The 24,322-nt window shown below is 43.6% G+C and overlaps 1 protein-coding gene across 1 annotated transcript in view; it reads right to left on the bottom strand.

The window, feature by feature from the left end:
• PKHD1 (PKHD1 ciliary IPT domain containing fibrocystin/polyductin) overlaps positions 1 to 24,322 on the bottom strand; it is a 1,788,124-nt gene that overhangs the window by 220,595 nt on the left and 1,543,207 nt on the right. The window lies entirely within an intron of this gene.

Genomic DNA, 24,322 nt, shown 5'->3' with positions numbered 1-24,322 from the left:
TGAGATGGCAGTAAAGCGGAGAGGGAAGATTGGAATGATCTGCAAGACCCATTTGTCCGGTGTTACGGATTGCTAGTGGAGGAGATGATGTTGGATTCTCCCTCCAACTGGGCTACCATGGTCTTGAAGAACCAAACTAGGAAGGCTTTGAGTCTGCAGCAGCTGAGATGTTGGTGGTGGATGAACTCTGGCTACCATTTCCACATGATCCGAATGCACTGTATCCACATCCTCGCACAACTTGGGAAGCCTGTGCAGGACAGTTGCTGGGGTATGGCTGGCATGGTAGAAAGCCCCTTTCATAGCCATGAAAGGAGCAAAAGGAAGACTGGGTGTGTGGTGTAACTGAGGGACCCAAGGACATGGCCAGAGCCCATAAGTCCTTTAAGCTCTCCAGCGCCGAGTCTGCCTACTCTCCGAAGAGATGAGTCCCATTGAAGGGCATGTCCATGAGGTTGACCTGGACATCCCCGAAAAGCCAGATGTTCTCAGCCAGGCCACCACTCTGCAAAACAAGTCAGTTGTATCCAGACCACACCTAATGGTGAACTTTGCTGCATCTCTTTCATCTGTCACTGGTTGGGAGATGATGGCCCAGATCTCCTCCAAGACCTGTGGCAGTACTTGCACAACCGTCTCCCATAGGGAATGGACAAAATGGCAAAAAGGCATGCAGTGTTCACTGAATGCAATGCTAAGCTGGTGGAAGAAAACATCTTCTTTAATAGTGTGTTCAGGCCCTTGGATTCTAGGGGAGCGGCAGGGAACGTGCCATGGAATGTTGAGGCTTTGACCACCAAGCTCTCAGAGGTGGAGTGTTGGCTGAAGAAACTAGGATCTCCCAGGGCAGGTTGATGGCAGCGTGCTATTGTCCTATTCACAGGGGCCCCTGTGCTAGGCTTGAACCAAGTACCTAGAAGGACATCCATCAGTGCTTCTTTGAAGAGGAAAGGGGGTTTGGTTTAGGAATCCCCAGGCTGAAACACTTCGGTCAAGAGGTTAGTCTTGGCCTGCACCAAGGGCTGGCCCTCTTCATCACCATTGCATATGACGCTTCCTCCTACGTAGCCACGGTAGGTGGAGAAAGCATACCAGTATCTGGAGAGGTGTCCAGTCCACTGGCCTCTGCTAGTTCCTCATACCAGTCCAAATTCTCACCAGGGGTGTATGACTGATGTGCTAAAGGGTCGAGTGACCCCTCCCGATCCTCCCCTATGCCTGCATGCTCCTCAAAATGCTCATAGAATCACCTAGAACCACTGGGCTCTGTCAGCGCCGGAATTGGTGTTGTTCGACGCCATTACAAATCCGAGTCATCAGGGATAAGAATGGGGCTGGCTCCGCCGGTGGCACCGGGACCATTGACATCAGCCCCAGTGCAGGAGAAGGTCGCATTCACACGACCGGTGTTGATTCGGATCTGGGATCATATCCATGAGACCCCATCAGAGCTGAAGCCGGAGCCGTCGGCACTGAACCTGATAGGGCCTTCTCTGACCCCACGCGGACCAAAGGCACAAAAGAGGGGTAGGCCCGCTCAAATACTCAGTGCATGGCCTCATAAAACTCAGTGGAAATGGGGGTAGGCCCGGAGCCGGACCTGGCAATGGCTCCTCAGAACTGTGCCTGGAACTTCGATGTTCCTCACTCATCTAGTCAATCCTCGACAGACAAGGTCAAGTCGAAGTCCATCTAGACTTCTTCATCTTTTTGCGCTTCTTTCCCGAGTGTCCCGAGGACCTCGAGTGTGACGAGGAAGACCCGGGGCTCCTAGAGCGGTCCTTTGACCTTCTTCTCCTCGATCTGGACCGAGACCTAGGAGTCGCACTAGATGATGGGCCGCCGTCAGCTTTAGGGACCGCAATCTCAAAGACTTCGGCACCATGGCCCGGCAGTCCGACCGAGACACGGTCCAACATGGTGCGGTGATAGACGCCACATAGCTTGAACCCTACCTTTCTAGAAGACAGTCCCTCGACACACAAAAAAGCTCTTCGACAAAATGCCGATAAAAGTCTGTCAAAAAGAGACAGTGGGGAAGCTCTTTTCCGGATCAGCGCTTTCTGGCCCAGAAAGAAAAAAATTGACGTCCACGTACCTGGGTGGCGCCTATGTAGCAGAGCCGAATGGAGCCACCCAATGGGGCACAGAGGTATTGCTCATACAAAGGTTTCCGGATCCAGTCTGATGCCTGGGAAATTCAAAGGTAAGGAATCAAAGATAAGGAATCTGCAGCTAGAAGTCTCCATCAGATAACAATACTTCTGTACTAATGTACTTCAACTGAAGTTTGCAATAGTTTACAACCCACAAGGGCAATACTTTGAGGAGTAAAGATTACAATAGAGTTCACAATCTGTATGGATGACTTTTGTGAAACCAACAAGTGCTATACTGTATGTAATGCCTATGGGTGACTTCTTTTGAAACAAACAGGTGGTATAGGGTTCTTAATCCCTATGGATGACTCCTTTTTAAAAAGCAAGCATTATATTGGTTGCAATCCTTCTATATGACTATTGTGAAACAACATATGCAAGTCAAATCCGTGCAAGATACATCTCTGATTCCCAGATATCTTTGTTAACTTCACAGAAAAAAAATAACATAATTCCTACAACAACACTGGCTTCTGCAACGTAGTATCATAGTGGCTTAGCAAGGATGCTATGGACCACACGTTGTGCATCAAGATGATTGACAACTTCCTCATCCCATTTGAGAGTCCTGCGGGCTCATGGGATATGTAGTCCTTCTAGAATTTTCTCAGGCATTTCACAAAATCCATCTTTTGACACATAAACCTTCTGTCCAGATAGTGGCCATGCAGTGCTCGTACTTTCATCCTCCCTACTTCTTGAAGGCATGCACACTCACAAGCCTTGGAGTAGTGCATCATTCTGGAGCAGTGCACTGTGGTAAGCATGTCCTCAGTTGCTTCCTGACAGTTAGGTGGAACATCTGCTATGCCTATGTTATTACACCTTAATCTGTTCTCTAACTCTTCTAGTTTAGCCATAAATGCACCTTATGCTCCCCATTACCAGGATTCCAGTCTCCATATGATGTTGTTTACAGTGGTGATCATCTACTGTTTTCTCTAGATTTTCTAGCCTATAGCCAGATGCCAAATGTCTCTTTGGAGGACCTGGCTGCAGGTATTGAGGTCCGATTTGATGGAGCTCTTCGGACTCCATATCCATTTGCTAGCCACCTCCAAGGCGCTCACCTGCGGCGTGTCGCCAAGATTCTACTGCCATTCCAAGGACTTGCTTCTCCTCCAGAGCACTCCATGTCCAGTCCCCAGCCTCATATCTGAAAAGACTGGTGCTCTGGGTTCCTGTCTAGTCTTCGTCGCCGGCAGATGTCTGCACCTCCTTGGAGAGTTGGCAAGGGCCTCTCTCGCTTTTCTTCTTCCCATCATAGTCAAGGCCGATTGAAACTCGTCTAAACATGCTGTGAGGCTCTGCTGCATCAAGATGGCAGGTGTCTGCCACAGCAGGCCTCCTTCATTACCCTCTAAGAGACTACTTCATCCTCTCTGCTGAAATTATACAGGCCAAAATACATGAACTTCAGTGTTATTTTTACAAAAATACAACTTTTTAAATATGTAAATTAGAAACATTTTACAAATGAACTCAAAATAGTAGCAGTTATAAAAAAAACATGTTTGCTTATTTATAAATGAAACACTATCCACAAAAATATGAAAACCCCTAAAATGTACCCCATTTTTTAAAGATTTTAAAAACTACATATACTATAATTACATTTGCCTCCCCCAAATAAAACACTACCTAACCTATGCCCTAAAATTACCACATCCGGGTCATATAAAAAAATGTAATTACACAGTCCATACTATATGAACAACAATATTTTTTAAACATTTAAACATATTTAACATTTAAGTAAACAAATCATAGATTTTTCTGAACATGTATAATAAAATAATAATTTAGTTAAAGGTTAAAAAAACCTACACATCATGACCCTCAAAATAACCCACAACCCTAAATCATTGACGGTAGGAAACGAAAAAGCCACATAACAAAAGTAACAGACATTAAAAACATTAAGCAAAAATGTGTTAAGAAACATTAAAATTTCAACTTTAAATAATAACTATACTATGCACCACTATATGTTAGAAATTAATATTTAAACATTGATATTATTGTCAAAATGTAAAAAGCTATATACATACCCTCCAAGCACCTCTAAGCGACCGCATAAAAACTTGCCCAACTTATTGCTCTAAAAGTCTCCAAGTGTATTTTGTTGTGTATGGTTAGAAGATATTTGTTAGCTGTCTAGCTTAGTTATGATTCATATTCGTTAATGCAGACGTAAATTTATTTTGGCAGTGTATTATGTAAAAGCATGAGTGTGCTGAAGGACTTTGCTGTTTTGTAGAGCTTGGTGGTCAGTTATCCATTACCCAGCTTGTTTCTTAGACAGCATTGACATCTAAGTAAATAACTATGGCTACCCCAGGACACCCTCTTTCCCCCACCTCCCATAACCCCCCAATCCATGTGAGTCCTATACATAGTATTAGGTCCTGGAGAACTCGTTCATTAATTTTGAGGAAATGTACTTATTACTGAGAAAGGGCATCCCTAAGTCATTGTCAGTCTAGTGCATAATTACCGCCTGCGTTTTTATCCCAGTAAAAGAGTATGTAGAAGTCCTAAGTATTGCAACATAATATATCCTATTGTAGTTCTTGTGATACATGTGTATCAGTATGTTCTTTTCATTACTTTCATCCTGTGGCGTAGGCAGGTCCCATCATTTCCTTACATGTCATACCAAGTTTCGTGAGTTTTGCAAACACGTTAAAACTGGCAGAGTCTGCCTTTTAGGTACATTTGTAAATCATGTTTGACAGAATGAAAAATTGCTTATACATTTTGCAGTCTTGTCATGCAAAGCATGTCATCAATAATATGCGATTTGACAGCATGGGCTTCCCCAGAAAACGTTTCATCTGCTCTCACAACCCGCCCCACCTGTTTGACAGGCAACTGGCAAAGGCATCTTGCCTCTGATTAAAGCTCTGAGTAGACAAAAGCCTGCCAGCCTGCCAATGGCTTCTGTCTCAGACCCTGTCTGTAAAATGAAGCTGACAATAATCAAAGCCCACCTGGCACAGGGAACACCCAGCCTGTCACTAGCTTTATGTAAGCAACTATGGGCTTCATCTACAAGAAAATGGCGCAGTGTGGTGCTGCAATCCATTTAGCTGCACCATGATGCATCCTTTTCAAAGCACGTGGATGCAGGATATTAACAACAAAACAACGCATGTCTGTGCTTTCCCTTGTGCTGGCACCCTTGCATCATTTTGCGATACGAAGGTGTTCCTTCCTGCACAAGAACAATCATTAGTGGCATTTTCCTTTTTCAATGTGTGCTGCAGAATACAGCACACATAGAAAGAGGAAATAACGCAGAGAAATAAAAGTATTTCTCCTCGTTGCGCCATTCCTACGCCTCTCGTGGGGAGTTGTAGGATTCTGATGAATTCCTAGTTTTACAAAATGTTGTAAATCTGGAAATGTGTCAAGTTCCATGGAAGTCGCGTGGGAACACCCACAGCAACCCCCAAGGAACGCCCCTTTCACGCAAAGTAATGCATCGTGACTTTATGTGGCCTTGTAAATATGGGCAAGCCCATTGTGCCACCAAAGTGATGCACTGGAGGCACAATGGGCTTATGAATAACCCCTATAGGACAAAATAAAAACACGTCAATGGGCTCCATGAAGCTCACTGCTCTAAAACTGCCAGTAGTCTGCCTGCCTAGCGTACCTAGAAATGATGTGTTTATTCTGAGATGTTTGAGGAGGCGGGCTTTTGACAGATGTGGTAGGAAAGGAGAAAGATCCATTGTACTATTTTACTAAACTGGAGCACAGGGCATGGAGGGGTTACTTCCATCACACATATACAGCCTGGTCTATTGGAACTGGATCAAAGCACCGAAAGTATAAGAGGAGAAAGGCAAGAATTTGACATGATTCGCTTAGGGAATTCCGTCAATATTTTCTGGATAAACCTTATACATACTACTAAAACCCTCAAGTCAGATTGCTGCTTGCCACAGAGAGGAAATAAGACTGCCCAGGCCTAATATCTGTCTGTCTGCTGAAGGGGCAGAAAAGATGGCCTCTTATTGACCCCTAATGCCAGGAGGACCATGGATGTCTATGGGAGAATCTCTGGCTTCTGGCTAACTTCTATTCTTAGAAGAAAAGTGCAGAACATCCAAGTAACAGAGCCAGTGGAACCCGCCTGGAAGAAAATCATCAATAACCATGGCAACTGACCTTCTGGCTGTGGTCCTGTTCGTGAGAGGAGAAAAGCCCTTTCTCGCTTGAACCCGTGACCGGATCTCCAAGGAACCCTGGAGATCTGTGATCTTTTGCAGCATTAGGGAGATGTTATAGAACATTTGTAACAAGTTCTGCATATCTTACTTTTTGTCTTCTTTCATCTCACGATATGCATGTTTGCTGCCAGTGAGTGCAAATGTAGTTCACAATTATTATTCTCTTGTAGAACTGTTTCCGAAGGGCACAATGTTGGCTAAGGGCAAAAAAATGAATGCACTTGCTGACCCCTGTTTGACGTTTTTAAAAAACGTAGCCTGCTCAAGGGGGTGTTTAAATTGTTACTTCTAAAAACGATGAAGGCTTGGCCTGGACACATTTACACAGCAGCAGAAAGTAACCATGCACACCTGAACCCTGGAACAACTATCGCAAAATGAACATAGGTGCTGGACTGCCACAGATGCAGATGAAAACGATGCAAACCTGGTCATTATCAGATCTATGCAGCTTCAACAGCACTCATTAGACAAAGGGAAGTAGCGTGACCAGCTGGCATAGATGAAAATTCAGGACAGTGAGTGTAAAAATTCAGGACAAAGGGTCAAAATTCAGGACAAAAGATTCAGGACAGAATGTCAAAATTCAGGATAAGAATTCGGGACAAAAAACACATCAGAGGAGGTCGCACAATAGTACATAAGTAAGTGAATAGACAACCAACATAAGTACACGTCAAAATAAGTTTATATTAAGTTGAGACAATCGTGCACTTCACTTTCTGTCACCGCGTTTGGCTACTTTGGCACCCTTTAGCCCCCACCCTACAGCTACATCACGGTGATTATTCTGCTGTGTTTATTTGTTATTTAGTCTTATGCTGACCTTAGAGCCACAGATCAAAGTCAGAAAGGGTCAAGAAACACTTTTATCTGACCCCGTGACACCCCTACTCAAGCAGATATAGCGGGTGCTTCACTACGCCTTTGGCCCGTTGTCATTCTTTATGTGATAATCATCCTCAGTCAGAATGACCATGGGCCTGTCCACAGTCTGAGCCAGGTATGGGCGGGGATGCTGCAGCCTCTAGAGTTCAAAGAGACGTGCAAGCTGGCTCTGATTGTCGCAGGGGAACAGCACAGGTTGCTGCCATCCCCACAATTACGGACAACAGACAAGAGGCCCAAATAACGGGCAGTTCATGAAATTTACGGACGGTTGGTCACCCTACACACAAGTCATGTGTTCTACACGTGGTCGAATATGCAAGGAGACTACTACATATAAGAAGCACCTGAACCCAGCTTGGATTGGGAATAATTATATAGTCCAGCTCCTCCTCATCCTAGAAAGCTAAATGACATGGAAGAGTCCAAAAGACATAAAGTGATTTCACAGGAAGTACAGGAGCTCGTTTATTGGGAAGCAGCCATAGTAATCAAAAGAACACACCATGTTGAATTGGAAATGATGCCACAGTGAAGCTCTACTCCTTCCCTGAGAACTATGGGGCAGGGAAGACAACAAAGAGGATACAGAAGGTAAAACAATGGCTTTCTGAAATAAATAAGCTTTCTCCCAAAAATGTCCTACTAGGATGTTCATTGGAGAGGTTTAGGTTTACAGTGGAACAAGTTGAGTGGATCCTCAAACCCACTCGGCGTCTCTGTGAACCCATAACACAGTTATTGCGTTTTTAGGGCTCTCCAGCCAGAAACAACAGCATAACCATCCCCTTCCAAAGATCTGGGTTTCTCTGGAAATCAGCCCAAAAATTACAAATTAACACAGGAGCATGTAAGAAGACGTATCTTCCCAAAAGCTCTTGTTAGGGAGATAGCGTTTCCAGTTAACGAGAAAATGAAGTTTTACACAGTAGATCTGTAAATCACAAATCCTAGTAACCGCATATTCCAATTGACCTTGGACAGCTACACGACTAAGTCTAGGAAAGGAGTGATTAAATCAGTCTGCCTTGATAGATTTCAAATGGGATGCATTAAAGACGGTGAACCTTCATATACAATAGCAAAGAAATGCTGAAGTATACAAGAGCGATGCAGTGAGTAAAATGAAATGGACCATAGAAATTAGGTTTTAGCTTACTAGATGAGGTCCAAATGGTAAAAATCCTGAAGACAATCAGACTTTACCTACAACAGCACATGATGATGGACAAGATCTGTTGATATCAAAATATTCCTAATCTATTCCTTAGGTTGAAGTGAACATTTCCTGATCTTGAGTCTTTGGTTCTTTGGATCAGTGATAAAATCAGCTGTGGTTGGAACCAACAGAGAAATATGAGGAGTGGATGGCAAGGCCAATCAATGAAATTCTTACGTACAAAAGAATGGATAGCCCTTCATACCAATGTGAATAAAGTTTTAGGAGAAATCTGCAACTGGAAGAAAGAAAATCCAATCCCCTGGGTTAAAATTTAGTAACACTATAGGAACCGTTCTAGACTCTGACAACTTTGCTCAGACTGACAGTTAGCCTGAGGATGAAGGATGAGCTAAACTTATACGTAACATCTTGCATAAATATGTACGGAAATGGCAAAAATACTGAGAGTCTCAACAAAACTGCTCCAACAGCTCTGACAGAAACGTCAGACTCATCAATGAACTTCTTGGCTGTATTTGGATGCTTAAATAAAGGCTGCCTTCAATTTATTGAAGGTCTGCTCTTAAGTATCACAATAAAAAACGTTCTGTAGGTTTAATGTTGTCAAGGTCCATGTGATATTACGGGTTAATTTGGCAAAACTGGAATGTAATGGTAGTAGAAGTTCATGAATCCCCAAAAATCTGAGTTTCTTTCATTGAAGTGGGAGAAGGCCAGACCAGGGTCACAGATTTCTTCTATAGATCTACTGATAAATGTTGAGAGCCTGGTAAATAGGCATAATATGCCACATCCAGTTTCTCAAACTCACATTTCTCAAATTTACAGAACAGCTAGTGTTGACATAATCTGTTTAGTACACTGATGACCTGTTCCACATGTTCTAAGGGAATTCTTGATTAAATTAGAATGCTGTCATAAAGTTGATTGTCACCTGTACAGTGGAAGTTTGTTGCTAGACTCGTAAGATGGCTGCAGCTATTCTGAATTACATGGTGCTCAAAGGATCTATGTCGAATAATATTGGTACTGCCCAGTTTCTAAATACTGCAGACACGTAATTGCTGGTCTCTTGATTGCTGAGCAGGTTATATAAAGCTTTAATTTATAGGTAAACATTTAAATGATATTGAGTAATTCATTTTATATTTCATAATGAAATTACTGATATGAACTGATTGGTAAACATCAGTGAATTAAGTTTTTCAAATACATTTTTCAAGGAGTTATATTTGTCAGAAGAGGCCATAGAAGTCAGATACGGGTGTAATGCATCAACATGATCTAGGGATCTTGATGTTTATAGAAGGAGTTAATGTTATACAAAGGGTGATGACAAGATATAGCCTTGCAGTTGCCATCAAGTGAAAAGGTGGTCACAAGAAATATTTTGTTATATCGTTCAACTAAACATAGAAGGACTGCATCAAATCTATTAAAGATTGTTTTATTTAAAGGGACTTTTTTACTTTATGTATGATGGGTAGAATAAATAATTAAGATTTGAATATTGATTTCTATATACTATTTTCTCTGGTAGTGGAAACATATACTAAACTTAAAGAGTTAAAAGATGATGTTAATACTGATAAACCTGTACACCCTAATATGATTAAAGGATCATTGTGATGAGAAAACATTCTCGGATATCTATCCCTAAGGATAACGTTGCTTACTACTTTGTTTTATGAATTGGTTGAAGATACTTCCAAAGAGGTGATCTGTAAATCTCTGAAAGATTGCTGGTGCATTTCAAAGCTAAAAGGGTGTAACACAGTAATCATAGTGACCAAAATGAGTACAAATTCTTTCCTCAATTCATCACAAGGTTTGATTTGTAAAATATGGTAACCCCATAAAAACTCGAATCTTGTAATGTTCTTGTACCTCTTACCGACTCAAGGATAGGCATAATGAGTGGTAGAGGGTAGCAATTCTTGGTGATATTGCTTCCAAGGCTTCAATACTCCATATGTGGTCTGATTTACTGACATATGTTGAGAATTAATAATAAATATGCACCAGCAGGAGATATTGGTTATCAATTCATTCTCTAAATATACTCACAAATAATTCATCAACGTTTTCTAATCAGACTCTCATAGGGAATAGATTCAGCCAAAAGGTACAGTGGAACAAGGTTCAATTGAAATTGCTCAGGTATACTCCCTGTGTGGTGGTATTGTCTAGATGTTATATGTCTCAAAGATACCCAGAAAGATGTGATATTGGCTTGGCAGGAATGTAAGAATCACAACTATTTTAAATGAATCTTTCTTGCTTTCATCTTTTGGAGACCAATAACCATATGATGGAAAATAATGGTCAAATTGATAAGGAGATTATGCCTTAGCAAAGGTAATTCAGAAAGCGCAGCATTGTAAGATGTAGCAATAATCTCAAAGCACATTTCCTTAAGATTATCAAAGGTCACAGACAGAGGAGTTGTCAACTCATTCACTGGTCCAGAAGAAAATGGCATACCATCAACAGTCTGGGTGTACTCATGTTCCTTCCTCGGCATCTTCAGAAACCAGACTGAATCTCCATACATTTCTTCAACTCCTTAATCCACCAGAGCTGGAACATGGAAAACAACCCCATCTTCACTGCCAATAATAACTCAGAAGACAAAAAGATGGGATTCAGAAGTATTCTAGGATGATAAAAAAGGGAAGAACGTGTACACTCACCTCCCCTCATTATAAAGACAGTTCTTGGTGTCTCCCAAAAGCCCATGGGCATAACATGATATGTTAACCTAGATGCCCAGCCTTGCCACAATGCATACAAAGGCTAGAACTTCAGCTGTGCTCTCTCCCAGTATATTACTACAAAGGGCCTTTGGTTGATCCAATCTGTAAAGGCTCTTTTTCAGAAGGGAACGTTTTAAGAGCCATTCCTGGTACAATTTCTTATGTCCATCTCTTATTAGATTTAGGTTTGGTTCAATGAAGATCACCATTTCAGTTAAGTCAGTGAGAGTAGCAGGTCAGGGAGAACGCATCAGCTCATTTCTTATTTCTTTCTTCAAACTGCCTCTGACATGAGGTTATAGGTGTTCTTCCTTTCTAGCCATATGGTTCCTGCAGATAGCCAACAAAAATGGTTAACTTAAGAAATGACATCCAAATTACTTTGTTGAATGTCACACAAAGCTTCTTTGGCAGAGGACTTTTAGTCAGGTTGTTCAAATATGTTTATGTTTATAAGTTTCTAAAACGCTCGAATGCCGAGGCGTCTTGGCGCTGAGGTGTAGTAGCAGGGAACGTAAAGAGAATCACTCATATGGTTTTAAAGAGGCGAGTTTTTAATCCTTTCCTAAAGGCCTGGAGGTCGGGTTGCCGACTCATGGCCTGAGGCAAGTTATTCCACAATCTGGCCACACAATATGTGATCATCCGACCCCCCCAGCGTGACCTTCTGATTTTTGGGACTCTAACAAGACCCTGCATAGCTGATCTAAGGGGGCGTTCAGGGACATAGGGTACAAAAAAGTTCTCTAGATCCTCTGTGGCGCCACCATACATTGCCTTGTGCACATAAGTAAGCGCCTTAAATTCAACACGTTTTTTTATGGGTAGCCAATGCAGAGATCGTAGTCCTGCTGAAGTTGGTAGTCCTCTATTAAGACCCAGCAGCAGCCTAGCCGCTGCGTTCTGTAATGATTGCAGCTTCAGCAGCTGACACTTATCGATCCCCAAAAATAGGGCATTGGAATAGTCCAATTTAGAAAGAAATAGGGCCACCATCACTGTTTTTTGATGGTATGAAAGGAAAAACCTTTCTCAAAGTTTTCAAGAGAAAAAAACAGGAAGACCAGGACATGATCTCTGTAAGGCAAGAATGGGATCTGCCTGCTATAGCTCCACGCTGATTGTTGGTGGCTAGGACAAGTTGAGAGTCGTCAGCATACGAAACCAAGACAAAGCCATGTTTCCTGACGAGATCAGCCAAAGGTGTCACATATAGATTAAACAGAGTGGGAGACAGGGCTGACCCCTGTGGAACTCCACAGGGAAGGAAGAAATCATGTTATGTTATGTTATGTTATGTTATGTTATGTTATGTTATGTTACCCGGATTTATATAGCGCACAGCTGCCCCAGCAAAGGGGCGTCCCGGCGCTTCTTAACAAGGAACCGGCACATAAGCAATACAAGAAAAGCCAGATCAAAGCTAAACACCCGAAGAGAACAAAAGGGTCTTAACGGCTTTCCTGAAAGTCAGAAGTTCATCAATGGCGCGAATATGGGCAGGAAGTGAGTTCCACAGCTTGGCAGCGAGCACACTGAAAGAGCGGCCACCGGCCCTAACCCTTTTAAAGCGTGGAACTGTAACCAGATGTAAACCTGAAGATCTTAAGGACCGCGGTGGTACATATGGTGAAATAAGATGTTCCAAAATCTGGGGGGAAGAATGTTTCAAAATCTAGGCAGACCAACAAGAGCCCTGGCTGCAGCATTTTGAACTCGTTGGAGTCTACAAAGTTCGGCCTGATTGGCTCCAAGCAAAAGGGAGCTTGCATAATCCAACCGAGACAGAATGGTAGCTTGTACAATAAGCTGTCTGGTTGGAGCATCGAAAAATTTGAGGATAGGTCTGAGCCTACGGAGAATCCCGAAGCAAATGGCGGCAGTTTTCTTGGTATGGGAGACAAAACTAAGTTTGGAATCTAGCCAAATGCCTAGATTCTTTACCTCAGTGACAGGAAGGCGGGTGGGACCAATCTCGGATGGCCACCAATGATCTCCCCACACGTGGCTCTGATTGCCAACAATCAGTACTTCGATTTTCTTTGCGTTTAGTTGCAGGCAGTTATCAGTCAACCAACAGGCCACTGACCTGATTCCCTCACAGAACTTGGTGGACTCTAGGTCAGATGCCCCACTTATTGCAACCGCTAGCTGCGTGTCATCAGCATAGGACACCATAGTCAGATTACAACGCTTGATGACAGCAGCCAGCGGCTGAACATAGATATTAAAGAGTGTGGGGCTAAGAGCTGACCCCTGTGGAACACCCTGTATGATGGAATGAGGCTCAGACTGGTAAGGAGGGGTGACGACCCTAAAAGTCCGACCAGATAAGAACGATCGAAACCATTCAAGTGCCACGTGATCGACACCAGCCTCAACCAAACGCTGCAACAGAATTGCATGGGAGACGGTGTTGAACGCAGCACTAAGATCTAGAAGTACTAGAGCCGCCGTTTGACCAGAGTCCACCAAAGTTCGCAGGTATTCGACCATAGAAAGAAGCGCGGTCTCAGTACTATGGCCAGGCCGGAAACCATTCTGTGAAGGATGTAAAATATTGGCAGAGAGAATATGATTACATAAGATGGTATTTACATAGGTCTCCGTCAATTTTGCCACCCAAGGAAGGAGAGAGATGGGGCGATAGTTCTCAAACTTTAACGGATCAAGAATAGGTTTTTTTAAAATAGGTATCACCTGTGCTTGTTTCCAACTGTCCGGGACGGAGCCCGACTTCAAAGATAAGTTGACAAGATCGCGAAGCAAAGGAAAGCAAAGTGTTGCAGATTCCCTGAATTGAGCAGGCCGAAGAGGATCCATAGGAGACCCCGATTTAACTTTCCCTGCGATCTTTTCAAATTCGTGCATCGAAAGCTCAGGGAAGGAACACAAAACCTTGGTAGTTTTTGAAACAGAAGCCAGTTTCTCCGGAGGGATAGAAGAACTAAGGAAGGAGCAATAGATAGCCTCCACCTTTTCCACAAAAAAGGCTGCCAGACCCTCACAATGACTAGCTGAACAAATATCAGCAGCTGGAACTCTGCTGGCAGTAAGGTCCTTGAGCACCTTGAATATTAGTTTAGTGGGGTTAGAGCTCGAGTTAATTTCACGAGAGAAGTAGGCGGCACGGGCTTTACAGAGCGCCCTATGACAGATTCTTATCTTGGCAAGATACAGTATCTTTTGATCAGGCTGATATGACTTACGCCAGGCTCTTTCAGCTTGTTTACAAGATTTCCTTAGGAGCCGAAGTGAGTCGTCATACCAAGGGCTGGGTCCGGCGCATCGGCGCTTACACTCAGTCATGGGAATCAAGCAGTCTAAAGCTCCCGTTAGCCAGCTACAAAAGTGATCATAACCCGCTGCAATATCAGTAAAAGGGCCCAAAGGATGTAGACTAAGATGCCGATGGAAATCAACTAAGTTTAGTTTTTTCCATGGGCGCCTGAGAGACGCAGGCGCAGCTGCTCTAAGAGGAGAGTCCTCGATCCGAAGGTGCAGTTCTAGAAGATGGTGGTCAGTCCAGGCCATAGGCCTGGGGGGCAACACTTTCACCATTGATAAATTAGTGAAAAAAGGATCTAAAATGTGCCCACCAGTGTGAGAACTGTGTTTAATCAGCTGAGATAGCTGAAGAGCTTCCAGATCGGCGAGGACGCTACAGACCGCAGAAGAATGGGGAGTATCCAGATGCAGATTTAGATCACCTAAGATACTGAAATTGGCAGCCTTTAAAGCTAAAGCACTAACAGCTTCAGGTAGAGCAGATCTAAAAGCCGCGTCCGGCCCTGGTGGGCAATAAATAAGTAGTCCAGAAAAGGTAAAATGCGGACTAACAAAAATGTGAAAATGGGCACATTCGCAGCCAGCTATTTGCAACCCCGTCCATAGGCAGGTATAACAAGATTTGACCACGGCCGCAATACCGCCACCTCGAGAGTTACGGTTATGTGTATAAATCACATACTCTGCAGGAAGGGCTAGATTGACCACGGCCAAAGTATCATCATGCAGCCATGTCTCTGACATAAAAAGAATGTCAGGGCTTTCTTCCGTAAGTAGAGTATGGCTATTCAAGTGATGTTTGACCAATGATCTCACATTAAGATGACAGACCTTCAAATCATAAGGGGCCTGTGGAATAGTTTGTGGTATAGTTGGTCGATCTAGGCACTCACGGGAAGCCTTCCTGAGACTATGAGTAAGAGCAGGAGATGGTAATCTAAAGACGCATTCCTGACACTGATAAAGACCAGAGAGGGGATGTAGATGTACTTGAGTACAGTGCGGAATATCGCGCAGCCGCAACAGCTCCTTGCGCGTATAAGTCCGCATTGGCCTAACCGATCACGTTAGCACCGGGAAAACACCTATAAGGCCTGCCTCAAGCCCTGCCTCGGCGCGGACGAGCGCAGACGGGCAGGACTCTGGCACGACTCAGGCGCAGGGAAGGCGCACCCACTGCGCGTCACCGCTGCGCGCTGAAAGGGCTGGCTTAAGTAGGGTAGGCAGCGTCTAGAAAGCGTCGCTACGACGCTAAAGATGGCGTCCAATATCGTCCCCCACAGATCCCGATCCAAAATGGCCGCCGAGATCACAACGACCCGACCCCAGGGACAGGGCCCGCTCTAACAGCGGTGGAAACCAGATTTATGATGCAGGTAAGAGGGCAGCCCCAGCATTAAAACCAGGGGAGAATAAATTAACCAAACGAAATACAAAGCAGGGTATTTTAAAATGAGGCACACAAAGCGCGCTTACAGCAGATCTAAATGCACGAGTCAACTATCGCGCTAGTGTCCAGTATAGCTTGTCAAGACTGACCCGTAGAAAGTACCGCCTTAAGTAGGGTAGGCAGCGTCTAGAAAGCGTCGCTACGACGCTAAAGATGGCGTCCAATATCGTCCCCCACAGATCCCGATCCAAAATGGCCGCCGAGATCACAACGACCCGACCCCAGGGACAGGGCCCGCTCTAACAGCGGTGGAAACCAGATTTATGATGCAGGTAAGAGGGCAGCCCCGGCATTAAAACCAGGGGAGAATAAATTAACCAAACGAAATACAAAGCAGGGTATTTTAAAATGAGGCACACAAAGCGCGCTTACAGCAGATCTAAATGCGCGAGTCAACTATCGCGCTAGTGTCCAGCATAGCTTGTCATCCGATGTCATACCTTCCCAAAACAGCTTCTGCTCCCTGCTACTGAGAAAGGATACCAAAAGGGCCAGGGCTGTTCCTCCTATCCCAATTTCCCTCAGCCGCTGCGCAAGGGCCAAGTGGTTTACGGTATCAAAAGCAGCTGACAGGTCAAGGAGTACCAAAATTGCCTTTCCACCGCTATCTACTGCTCTACGGATCTCTTCAGCTGTCTTAACCAGAGCTGATTCCGTCGAATGTCGTGGCCGAAAGCCGTGTTGGGAAGAGTCTAACAAACTGTTAGTATCTAAATAAGCTGTGAGCACTTTGTTTAGATATTTCTCCAAAACCTTAGCTGCAAAAGGGAGGCCGGCGATGGGGCAATAGTTATTAGCATTGGCTGGGTCCAAGCTAGGTTTTTTTAAAAGGGGAGTGATGGCCGCACGTTTCCAGATAGCGGGGTACTGTCCGGATGTTATAATTTGATTCAAAATCGGAGTAAGGTATTTGCAAATCAGATCAGCTGCTCGGTGCATGAAAGAAGGTGGACAGGGGTCAGTCGGGGCTCCGGATTTCAAAGAGAGCAAGATGTCATTGACCTCATCTTTGCTCATCGGCTGAAAACTACTCAGCCTACTCGAAAGCTGTGTGAGGGACATCGGCGTATCCTGAAATTGTGTTGTATTAGAAAATGTATCGTAGATTCCCTTAACCTTCTCTTGAAAATGTTCCGCAAGAGCAATGCAGAGAGTCTGGTCTGGTTTAAAAGTATTAGTTTGCTGAGGTTTCATCAGTGAATTAACTGTTTTAAACAGTTCTCTGGAAGAGTTACCTGCCTCCTTAATTTTGGCTGAGAAAAAGTCTTTTTTGGCAGCCACTATTGCCTCCTTGTATTCTTGAATGGAGAGATTGTATAGGATTTTCATTGAATTATCGTAATTAATCGTCCAGAGGCACTCCACCTTTCTGCAAATAATCTTTAAACTTTTAAGTTCAGGGGTATACCACGAGGAAGATGTCTTCCCTTTCTGTATTTTTACTAACTTTACTGGTGCAACCTTATCTGCTGCTCCCAGAATCCAATTATTAAACTGCTGTATTATAGTATTGTTATCTCAGTTTAATCCAGTAGGGCCTGGACCCAAAGCTGATTCAAAAACTCCCTCCTTTACTTTATCCCAGCGTCTAATGGGAATTTTTGTCAGGCTTGCTTGTACTGTGAGCCGCCTTTTAAGACTTTTAAGTTTAAAATGAATGGCCTTGTGATCAGTCCATAGCAGCTCCACTAAATTGGAAAGGGAGATATCTACCTCATTAGTAAAAATCCCGTCCAGCATATGACCGGGTATGTGCGTGGGAACCCTGTGCTAGATTAAGGGTTGCCATGTTATCTAAGAGTCTTGCGGTTTCAGAATTATTATTTAACTCAAAATGACAGTTGAAGTCGCCCAGGAACGTAAGAGAATGAGAATCAGTGTACGATTCCAAGAGCGTCATCAGCGTTTGCATGAAAGTTCCTCTAGGGCCAGGGGGGCGGTATATTAGAATACCCTGGAAAATCTGAAAATTATTAACTTTTATACGAAATTGCAGCGCTACTGCTGGGAGGGTCGAGATGCTTTTTATGTGAACTTTGAAATTAGCTTGATAAATAATGGCTATCCCTCCACCTTTCCCTATTCCTCTGTTTTGCGAGAAATACGCATATCCATACGGAACTGCAATATTCCAATTCGGGACAGAAGAGTTGTCTGTCCAAGGTTCAGTTAAAAAAACAATATCTGGAGCGGAGGAGCGGATAAAATCTTCCACTTCATACCCATGCTTGACCATGGAATGAGCATTTAGCAGCACACATTTAATATAATCAGATGTGATTTCTTTAGAAGTGGTAGATGCTTGCTCCAAGGCCCTCACAACAGGGCCTGACTTTAAATAAATGTCTAGAGAGTTCTCCTCTGTCATTCCCCTCTGGCCTTTACACTGCCCGTATTGTTCCAGTTAAAAGAACACTTAGGACAACTAACCGCAGCTCTCATGCCCTGGAAAGTAGGTAAATTGTGGGGTACACAGAGTGTAGGTCTTGAACTCAATAGAGTCTGTCTATCGTACCTTAATAGTCTATTTGGTCCAGGGGTTCTGGCGCTGGTCGCGCTCCGGGCGCAGACGGGCTTGCCTTTGGCACGCTGCCGCCGCACCTGCTGCGCACACGCTCCAGCGTGCCAGATATAGAGGCGGCGTAAGAAACAACTAGAGCGCCAGCCCCTGGTGCAGTGCGATTCCCGAAATACTTCCGGGAATCGCGGGGGCCGAGCGCTCAACCCCAGAATGTGGCAGAGTAACCGTAATCAGTAGCGAAACACAAATCACGGGTAAGTTGAACACACTATGGCAATTTTAAAATAAGCAACAGTTTAGAACTATCCTTGGTTGAACTGTCTGACAGACAAGGTTCAGATGATGTCACAAGTGGAGAAGCTCTGGAATTGTAATTTATTAAATAACACAGTACTGAAAAGTCCGATGCAAATTGAGCTGGATGGAAGGTAAAATACACTGCTAACAAATTATTTAATTTTACAGGTAACCTGAAAAGTGAGGATCACCAGATGGGACTATAGGAAGAGCCATGCCCTAGAAGATAACATCTGTCGTCGGGCATTGTTCTCATTGTGTACCTGATATAGCTCTTGCATCTGTTGATGAATGGTGTGAGCTGACCCTTGAGTTGCGTCCAAAAAGGGCACTTTGAGTGGAATCTATGACAAATACGTAACTGGAAACCAGACCCGATGGTGCCGCAAACAGTTTTTGGACTCAATTGAGGTTTTTTTATGGATGTCGGTGCTGCCTAATGATTAGACAAATTCTTTCTGTTGCCATGGAACCACCTATGCAGAGCAAACAATGTGTGATAGGCAGGTGCCTTAAAGAAAGTTGGCTATGGAGGAAAACTCAGAAGGGAAAAGAAATACCAGAGGCAGATAGAAGTAGGAAAATAAACCAGGAGTTGATATGAAATGAGTCTCAGGATGGTAAACTGCCAACCTTCCATCTACCTTTATTTACACCAGGCAGTGAAATATCCAGATTCAAGAGACTTGCAAGAAAAACATACAGAAGATTCTTGAAACCAAGTGAAATTCTGATTAAAAATAATGAAATACAAATGTGGAGTAAGGTGCAAAAACAAATAAAATATGTTATCAACTGTACTGCGGTGCACCTTTCCCTTAATTCAGCAGCCTTCTATAGTAAAATCACAGGAAATACAGGAGGTTTCTTGTATTGGGAAGTAGACATAGAAAACCACTGCATCTACCATCTTCAATCAGGAATAATGAAATACTCCAGGGACGCATTTTCCCAGAGAACTATGGCCGTGGTAGATCCCAGAAAACCGAAAGTGACATCACAAGTAGGAGAGGATCATTCTGGGATTAAGAAGCAGCTTGAGGTATCCACTGCACCCAACATCTTGTATTGGGATTGAAGATATAGTCCAGCTTTGTCTCTGCTTGGAGAACTATGGTATTGAGAAGACAACATGGAGGATTCCAGAAGGAAAGTAAATAGCTTCCTGAAATAAATACGCTTTTTCAAACACTTTTTCCTCATAAAATGCTACTGGCAGAAGTTTAGGCTTCTGGAGGAAAAAGATGCACGGATCCGTGAACCCACATCGCAGTTACGCAACCCCAGAATGCTGTTTTGGTGTTCCAGATGTCCTTGAGGCACAACGGTTTTGCAGCTTTCAAGGGTTCAATAATTCAAAATTCAAAGCCTGTGTATCCTAAGAGAACCAGAAGTCATATTTAGGTTCACCAGGGATGAATATAGGGCCTGGAAGGGGGCAGCCCATGAGGCCGTCAGGGACAGACCCAGAAAGACCTCTGAAAGTACCTGGATCTGTTGCTAAAGCCACAATACTACGGGTGACAACACTATTGTCTAAAGGCAGCCTACGCCCAAAGGGGCACAGGTAGGGACTGGAATATGCAATTGTGTTGGCACGTGGGCAAGACTTAAAAGACTGCAATTGCTACAAAACCTTGCAATTTGGTTATTATTATCTATTATCCCTCCACCTAATTTGCTTAAATAATTGCATATTGTAATCAGTACATTACTTTCTTTTTACAAAATGTTATTTGGGTATTGCATTGTGTTTCTGTATTGAACATAAAGATTTGTGTTAGAAACTGGGATTTTGTTTGAGGGGGGGTGTGAACCCTTCTAAAGCAACAGCCACAATATTTGTCAGGGTGAACAACAAAGTTCACTTAATTAACCAGTGCTTAACCCTTTGGTAGCTTGGCACAAAACCAGTCAGGCTTAACTTAGTGGCAATGTGATGTATTAATGCACACAAACAGTAATACAGTGAAAATATCACAAAATAAAAGACCCACAAAAAATGTATAAAACTATAGTAAAATTAGTAAATTATTTGACTCCAAAACAATGAAAATCCGATCAGCCGATTAGAGGTTATGAATTTTTAATTTGTTTTGTAAAAACTAGTGACCAAGATCAAAAAGAAGATCAAAACGCCAAACATGGACATCTGGATGCACGAGACTAGGACAAAGTCAAAAGGTATGGCTGACCGCAGTGGAGTGGGGTCCAGATACACAAGGTAGTTTGAGCGTGGGCTCGCCTTACCTTGAGAGTTAGGAGAAAATTTGAAGAAAGTTAAAGTTCAGCAGGGCAAGGCATTGGGTGGTGTAATCAGGGAGAAACTAGAAGAAGCCTTTGCATATATTTCTTCATTGGACTTTGTACCTTTTTTGGAAATTGAAAATCTCCAGCAGGACAAAACTACAGGCTATAGTCGACAAGAGCTCCATTGCATCTTCGAGGAGTTGCTGAACCGGATTTGCTGCTGCGTAGAAGAATGTAGGGGGTGCTACTGCGAAGTCAGGCCAACCGGCGATGCACCTTGTGTGGATTGGAGACCAGGTAGGTCCCGGGCTTCTCTCGGTTCTCAGGGCACTTTTTGACAGACATTTGTTAAGCCCTAAGTTTGTTTTTAGGCTGTCTGGGCACCTCAAACACAGCTTCCAAGGGTCCATGACTAGATGGGCACCACTTGGAGGGTAGAACTCTCTTCAGGCAGGGTGCAGGTGCAGGGTTCAAGTTGTGCTTTTTATATCCCTGTAGCTCAGAAAAGGAGGCCAGACAACTAGCCTTTGGTGTCACTCTGGGTTCAAGCAGCAAGGCACTCCTCCAGCAGCAAGGCAGTTCTTCAGCAGCATGGAAGTCCACTGTGGGTGCAAGCAGGGAAGACCTCAGAAGTAAAAAGCAGGCCTCAAGGAGCAGGGCAGTATTCTGAAGTGCAGGTCAGGCCTTCTAACTGCCCTCCACCTATCCAGGAATTAACTGAAGAGTGGTCTGTGGATTCTGTTTTAACACCTAGAGCCAATTTTGAAGTGGAGGATACTTTTAGAGTTTTCCACCCAAACATGATTCTGGAATTTCCTTCCTCCCATCCAAGGAGGGTTGTGAGCCCTTCTCAGGCAGCAGCCACAATCTTTGTCAGAGTGAAGCACATAAATTTACTAATTAACCCATGCTTAACCCTCTGGTAGCTTGCCACAAAATCAGTTCCACTTAACTTAGAGGCAATGTGTAAAGTTTTTATGTAGTACACAAACAGTAATAAAGTGCAAACACAACACAAGAAAAATCCCACACCAATTTAGAAAAATAGAGTAAAATGTACTTAATTATTTGACACCAAAAGTCCAATTAGTAGAACCGGTGAAATGCAATTTTTAAAATATATGGTAAGTATAGCACCTTGAAGCACAAAGCTCCACTCACGATTATCTGGCCATGCGAGACCAAGTGAAAGTAACAAGTTCAGGCCAAATGCGATGGAGCGCAGGCTGGATACAGGGGCCAAGTTAGTCCCACTTAAAAAGTTACCTTCTAAAGTACAGAATGAAGAGTTTCATTCATGGTGGAGGAGGCTGCAAGGACCAGGAACAGCATTGTGGATAGTCAACACTGTAGCGTCAAGAGCAGTCCGTCTGTCACTGTAGTGCAAACATCTTGTTCCAAGGTCGTGAACGCTCGGTGTTGGAGCTTTATGTTGGCAGTCACCATGCGGTGTGCATGCAGAGTGAACTGCAATTCTTTTGTTGCCCATCAACGCTGAAGTGCAAAGAGTCGGTTTCACTGGAGCTTACCATTGGCTGTCGGCACATGCGGGAAGACTTTGGTGCGAACTGGCCCGTTCACGATCGTGAAGAGAACAAAAACGTCAGGATTTCTCCTTTTCTTTTATAAGGAGCTCAACTGATGCCAGTTGCGGGTCCAGTGCAGCATCCTATCTGGGCAGTTGCAGGGAGTCCTCTGGAGCTGGTTGTGTCCCTGTAGCTCAGAATAGAAGATCAGTCAGCTGACCCTTGGAGCCACTTCAGCCTGGGATGAAGGATGCAGGTCCAGTATTACTTCTCAGAGATCAGGGCAGGCATCAAGCAACAGCTCAGTGAGTGTACTGAAGAATGGGTGTGAGGGTCCCCTTTTTGTACCTGGTTCCCATTTTCAAGGGGAAGAAACTTCTGGTGTTTTCCCCCATAGAGGTTTCTGGAATTTGCTTCCTCCCTGTCCTGGTCTTAGTCTGCCGGCAGGCACAATAGGCTTGTGTGAATTCCTTTGTGTATGCGCTGAGGTAGTGTCTCTGAAGTATAAGTATGACAGGTGACAGCTCTGCCACCCCATCAAGTCAGGATGGTCCATCCTGCAACGTCCGGACCCTCTATTGTGGGGCTGTCTCAGAGGGAATACACTAAGACCAACTGCCAACTACAACTGTTCATGTGATGCAGGCTCCAAATGGTTGGGGCAAGCAAATTCAAACTTTCTAAAAGTGGTATTTTCAAAATTGTCACTTAAAGTTTGACTTACGATTAAAGAGGATTTGAAATTACTCACCAATCAGACACCCAACAGCATCACTACCTGTTCCCCAGCAAAAGTTATCATATATTAAATGAAATAAGGTAACCCAATGTTATCCAATGGGAGAGGTAGGCCTTGCATTACTGAAAAAAACTAATTTGAGAGTTTATCACTACCAGCACATGTAAAACTTAAAAGTATGTGTCCAACTATTTAAATACTATGCACCCTACACTATGGGCTGTTTAGGGCATACTCTATGGGTAACTTATACGCACCCTACAATTCAGCATGTCCTATGAGGAAATTTCAAACCTAACAGAAAAAAGCCCATGATTAAAGGCCCAGCCCGAAATGCATTGGGCTTGCTATCCCAAAAACACGTTCTGAGGATTCAATGTTACAACGATGAAATGTAATGTGATTTCAATATTAAAACTTATAAAGAATTATTAAACAAAGATTCATACTACCATCAGGATAAAAGTCCAATTTCTTTCAAACATTCTAACCAAGGGAGTGCAGAGTGGGGGCAATTTTGCCTTTTGGGGAAACACATCAAAAAAGGTTTATTTTGCCAGATTGAAATGCAGTTTTAAACTGCACACACAGGCTACAATGGCAAGCCTGTGACATGTTTCAAAAGGCTTCTTAAGTGAGTGACACAATCAGTCCTACAGGTCAACTAGTAGCATTTAATTCACAGGAATTGGGTACATGTAGTACCACTTTACTAGAAACGTATAAGCCAATAAATGTGCCAATTGGGTGTAAGCCAATTTCAGCATTGTTAAAGGAGAGAGCACAAGCTCCTTAGCACTGGTTGGCAGTGGGAAAGTGTGCAGTCTTAAGGCCAACAAAAACACATTTCAGCAAACAGGAAGGGAGTAGGCAAAATGTATGGGGGGAAGACCACCCTAAGGCTGTCAAATGTAACATTTTGGTTTTGCTATTCAAGTATCACATCAAATTTCCCTCTGGAATGCCTTGCTGCTCATGGCAAGTGACTAAGCATATAGCTCAGGATTCCACACAGAAACCTATT

This window comes from Triturus cristatus, chromosome 6, assembly GCF_964204655.1.
Source record: "Triturus cristatus chromosome 6, aTriCri1.1, whole genome shotgun sequence".
Taxonomy (NCBI): Eukaryota; Metazoa; Chordata; class Amphibia; order Caudata; family Salamandridae; genus Triturus; species Triturus cristatus.
Note: the sequence above shows the minus strand (reverse complement) of the source record. Positions and strands in the feature narration are given on the sequence as shown.